The 6,074-nt window shown below is 37.5% G+C and overlaps 1 long non-coding RNA gene across 1 annotated transcript; it reads left to right on the top strand.

Moving 5' to 3' along the window:
* Positions 1-1,734: 1,734 nt before the first annotated feature.
* LOC129474650 (uncharacterized) lies at positions 1,735-5,762 on the top strand. The gene is made up of 3 exons (XR_008654601.2): positions 1,735-1,972; positions 5,002-5,207; positions 5,538-5,762. It is a non-coding gene; the product is annotated as an uncharacterized lncRNA (long non-coding RNA).
* Positions 5,763-6,074: the final 312 nt, after the last annotated feature.

Raw genomic sequence — 6,074 nt, forward strand, 5'->3', positions numbered from 1 at the left:
TACCAAATAAGGTTGGCATAACCAGAAAGTCTTTGAAAAGAATGTTATGTACACTCTACAAACTTCAAGTGGAAAATGAAATGAGTTCAATTAATAATAAGTAGTTAAATCTATTTATTCGCAGAAATTAAATGAAGACACCTATTGTAGTTTCAAAAGAGATGCAGATCATTCAAGATTCTTGTAAATGCTCACAGAATAAACAAACATGGCACTTGAGGACCATTCCTGAGACCATCAATTGTGGTAAACAGATGACTCTACATCACACACTTTTTGGGTGCAACCTAATTCTGATGTAAGGGTTAAGATGAAATCTTAGGCAGATGGTGAAAGTATAGGAGTCCTCAGTAAGGTTTTCCTTTTAATGAAAAGCAGTCCCCAAATCATTCTGTAACAAAGAGCAGCCTGTAAAATTGAGCTGCAGACATAGGCAAGCAAGCTAGAAGCTTGTAAGGGTGAATGATGGCACTTGTGCCTATAGGAAAAGGCTACCTGGGGCTAGCCATATCAAACATGGCAGCTCCATCTTCCCTTCTTTGCCAGCCATGTGTACAGTAAAGAACAGACAAGATGGCACTGGCCAAGTGGAAAGCTCATTTGCATAATAAGATTAGGGTGGGTGGGCAGCCTTCCCTGCTGGCTGTGTAAACGTCACACCTGGTCCAACCAATCTGTGGGTCTTACATAAATCAGACACCGCCTCCTCAAGCCTGCCTATAATATCTGGTTCTCTTGCCACAAGCCAGATCTCCTATTTGGGAGATCTTCTTTTAATCTTCTTGGAGTGAGACAATGAAATCCAGGTATTTACCCAAGGCAACGACACCACTTTAATTCCAACCTAATTCCATTTCTGAACTTTTACCCCAGTCCCTAAACCAAATCTGTACCATTCCCAACTCTGAGATTACACAGCCCTATCCCTAACACAAATCTAAGAGTCTGTGATAAGGAATAGTAAAAGTTTAAGGTTGGGGGGAGAGTTTGTTTAGCACATTACTTTGCATAATAGGATATTTCAAAGTATCCACTGATGCTCAATTTTCAACCTACATGGTGTAGCTATAGGTTCTCTCCTACTTGCCCTCTACAGAGAAGTAAGAGGTAGCTACAGTTATAATTTATAGCTAATGAAGAGATACTACATTCATCTTTCAATGATCCATCATTCTCCCATGTAGGGTTGTGCAGATTTGCATGGTGATTTGAAATCCCTTCTACTGTAGGGCACAGTCTACTAGATAAAAGAGAGTTTCAAAGACAAAAGGAGAGGAAAGGCTTAGAAAAAGGAAGTGGGCAAAGTGAACTCACACCTTGATGCTGGGTGAAGCGAGAGTGTAAGAGAACCACTGCTCTGCTTCTGTTTCTTGTCTGGGCTTTTGGTGGATGGAAAAACTGCATTTTCTGCCCAATTCATCCTTATGAAGGAGGGCATTAGAGAGATGACATCATGGCACCTCTTGGTGTCAAAGACACCTCTGCTTCCCTTGGATTTGAGTGGTGTGCACAAGGATCCTGTAGTTTATCATGACCCCAAGTCTGGTATGAGGTTAGCAGAGAGAGGGAGAGAGAGAGAGAGCAAACAGCTGTGTGCCTGCTCCTAGGGTCATTTGGTTAAGCAACACAATATGTATTATTTCAACAAAAGTTCATGCTGCATATGTCATAATAGAAGCCAGGGGTAAATGTAGTTAGAGTTCCAAGACTGAGTACAGCCAGAAGCCAGAGTGAGTGTGAAACTCTTCCTGAGAAAGACATGTGCACTACTGGCTTCAAGAAGATCACTTCAGCCAAGGAGCGGTGGACACAGTGCAGTCCTTACTGATGCCCCTGTTAATTTCCTTGGGATATTGGAGACATCTACGTGGCTAGAACTTCTGAGTTCTAGTCTGTGACTTGTACACAAAAGTAAATGAAAAGAAATCACTGATTCAACAAGGAGAAGATCAGGAATAGGCTAGATCAAATGGTACTAGAGAGAGGTGGAGAGCCAAAAATTTTTTCAGTTACAAAATCAGAGAATACTACCTGTATGACACATCTGGGTTTGAGACTCTGGCTCACAATCCAGTGTATATTTTTAAATCTTTTAATTCTTTTTCACTTGTCACCCTGTCCTCATGTTAAAAAACAAAACAAAACGACAACAACAAAAAAAACTTTTGACTTGGTGGCAGATGAAATTACTCATGGCAAAAAGTCACATGCCCGGGACTTGAAGCTCACAGGGGCAGTTTGAGAACAGGTTGCTAAAACTCTTTTTTTTTTTGCCACACAAAATAATAACAGTACTCCCAAGAATAAAAGAGTAAACATTATAATTACAAAGAGGATAGCATCATAAATTATTAAAGGGTCAAACTATGGCAGTTTTGGGGAAAAAACTTCAGTGAATGAAAGAGCAAGAAATGTTTAAGAATCAGCACAACTTATTATAGCTAAAGCTTAATTCCTAACACACTTTAAAGTCTTAAATGCTATATAATCATTAAGAAATACTAAATTAAATAAATGTAGCATCTAAATAAAAAAGACAAAGAAGAATAAAATAATCTAAAGAAAACAGAAGAGAGGAAATAATGAAAATAGAATAAAATAAGGAGTTAGAAAATGTTGGTGCGGGGGTGCGAGAAGGAGAGATTATGCACAAAACCAAAACAAACTTGAAAGAAAAACTATATTTAAATAATGGCAATAATAAACTATGAAAATGAAAAACTTAACTAGGAAAAAAAGGGGCAAGAATGTGGAAACACACAGGAAGTAAAAAATTGTAAAAAGGAAACACTAATTGATACAGACAAAATTAAAATAATCGCAAAACAGAACATATATAACAACTTTAGAAATAAAATCAAGAATGGGAGAAAATTTTTGCAACCTACTCATCTGACAAAGGGCTAATATCCAGAATCTACAATGAACTCAAACATATTTACAAGAAAAAAACAAACAACCCCATCAAAAAGTGGGCAAAGGACATGAACAGACACTTCTCAAAAGAAGACATTTATGCAGCCAAAAAACACATGAAGAAATGCTCATCATCACTGGCCATCAGAGAAATGCAAATCAAAACCACAGTGAGATACCATCTCACACCAGTTAGAATGGCCATCATTAAAAAATCAGGAAACAACAGGTGCTGGAGAGGATGTGGAGAAATAGGAACACTTTTACACTGTTGGTGGGACTGTAAACTAGTTCAACCATTGTGGAAGTCAGTGTGGCGATTCCTCAGGGATCTAGAACTAGAAATACCATTTGACCCAGCCATCCCATTACTGGGTATATACCCAAAGGACTATAAATCATGCTGCTATAAAGACACATGCACACGTATGTTTATTGCGGCACTATTCACAATAGCAAAGAGTTGGAACCAACCCAAATGTCCAACAACGATAGACTGGATTAAGAAAATGTGGCACATTTACACCATGGAATACTATGCAGCCATAAAAAAGGATGAGTTCATATCCTTTGTAGGGACATGGATGAAACTGGAAAACATCATTCTCAGTAAACTATCGCAAGGACAAAAAACCAAACACCGCATGTTCTCACTCATAGGTGGGAATTGAACAATGAGAACTCATGGACACAGGAAGGGGAACATCACACTCCGGGGACTGTTGTGGGGTTGGGGGAGGGGGGAGGGACAGCATTAGGAGATATACCTAATGCTAAATGACGAGTTAATGGGTGCAGGAAATCAACGTGGCACATGGATACATATGTAACAGACCTGCACATTGTGCACATGTACCCTAAAACCTAAAGTATAATAAAATAAATAAATGAATAAATAAATAAATAAAAAGAAATAAAATCAAAAGCCTAGATTAAGATAACTATTTTCTAGGAAAATGGTTACTAAAGTCAATATCTTAATGAAATATTAGCAAATAAACCTCAGGAGCATATTGTTAATAACAGGGAATTGTAATCAAATATTTATTCCAGGAATTCAAAAATCTAATATAATGCATAACTTGTTAACATAGTATAATGTAAATCAAATGATATAAAACATAAGATTAGCTCATTAAATTTAAAAAGGCAGTTGCAAATATCCTACATTACCCTCTCATTTAAAAGGAAAAACAGTATAATAAGAATAGATGGCATATGAGTCATGAAGTGGAATAATCACATATAGAATATGAATTACCATATTTAAAGGTAAAAAATAGAAATATTTCTATTTTATAAATAGGACAAGAATGCTATTAAAACTTATTTAACATTATGCTGGAAGTACTAACCAAAGAAGTTAAACAAGAAAAATATACTAAGTATATATATACACATACACATATATGTATACACATATATATGTATATGTATATACATATACACATGTATATGTATATACATATATACACATATATGTATATGTATATACATATATACACATATATGTATATGTATATACATATATACACATATATGTATATGTATATACATATATACACATATATGTATATGTATATACATATATACACATATATGTATATGTATATACATATATACACATATATATGTATATGTGTATATATATATACACATATATGTATATGTGTATATATATATACACATATATGTATATGTGTATATATATATATAGTGTGTGTGTGTGAAAGAAGCATGCAACATATATTATTTGCTCTGATATAAAACATATACTTAGATTACTCCAGCCAAATAAATTACAATTTAAAAAATAAACTAATTTAGTAAGATGACTAGTAACTAAGTTAATGTACAAAATATTATATTAGATATTGAGATTAAAAATCTTATCCTTATCTAAAAGCTAAAAATTTAGCTTGAAAATAAATTTTTAAAATCCAATTAATTATCAACCTAAAATATGCAATACCTATAAATAAACTTATCCAGAAAAACATATATTTAAAGATTCAAGGCTCTATTAAACTTTTCAGTTAAACTTAGTGGTTTGACCTCATGTGTTTTAATTCTCTCCTTCTCAAGACCTTACTAAAATGGCATTTTAAAAAAAGATGACTCTTTAAGCCCACAAATTCAAAGAGAATGAGAGAGAAACAACATTCATTGGTTGAGAAGTGTCCACTGAGTGCAGGAGGAAAGAAGCAGATGGGAGAGGAGCAGAAACGCTAACTACACTGTAGGGCATGGCCGAAAGGGCTTCAAGAGCTGCTCAGACTCAGAACAAAGAGGTATCTGGCACAGCAGGGAACAGGGCCAGACGCAGCTGAGCTCGTGGAGATGGGCTGAAGGTCTCCATAGAGAAAGCTGGGGTTTCCTGGCCCTCCCCATCATCGTTGGACTCCATGGCTAGTTCTTATTCACTTGCTGCCCTTCTGTTCGTTGCTTAGCTCCATCCTCCTCTGGCCCCAGGGAGACTGACCTCTAAGGGTGGCATCTCCTGGGCTTCTTTGCCCTCTGGCCTTAGTTGGATTAGCCAGTGAGAGGGACCTTCCTCGGGAAACTGGAGGGTGGAGACAAAGAGAACAGTCCTGATATTCCTTCCCCCTATTTCCCTGTAGCTTCTTTGCGATTTGTCTGCATCCCTCTGTGGCCACTGCTCCTGTCCAGAGCCCCGTCTTCCAAGGATCTTCCTTGAAAGAAGTTCCAATAACATGATCTCTCCCCTTGCTCCTTCTACCCTTGAGATGGTGACGGCTTCCTACTGCTGCTGGTCTTTGAGGGCTTCACCCTGCCTTGCTGGGGTCCTTAATCCTGCCCACTTCATTAAACTCTCTCCAGGCAAATGCAACAAGTCTGCCTTCTGTTTCTCATGGAGCCCCTGGCTGACTCAGGGAGGGAATGAATACCACCCCCTCCCACCCCCACTCATACAGCCTAAGGGATTGCAGCTTGGGAAATCTCCAGACTCTAGGGCCAGGCACTGTGGTGATTCAGAGAGAGAGGCAAAGGCCGGAGGACCACGAGACAGAGGTCAGCCATGCAGAGAAGGACCTCCTAGCACAGTAGTGTGTGCGTCTGTGTATTAATATAGTATGTTTGTACAAGCATTACTTTTTTTCCTGGTAAGAGACTAAAAATTGGCTAACTTTTGGGAA

This window comes from Symphalangus syndactylus, chromosome 24 (genome assembly GCF_028878055.3).
Source record: "Symphalangus syndactylus isolate Jambi chromosome 24, NHGRI_mSymSyn1-v2.1_pri, whole genome shotgun sequence".
Classification (NCBI taxonomy): Eukaryota; Metazoa; Chordata; class Mammalia; order Primates; family Hylobatidae; genus Symphalangus; species Symphalangus syndactylus.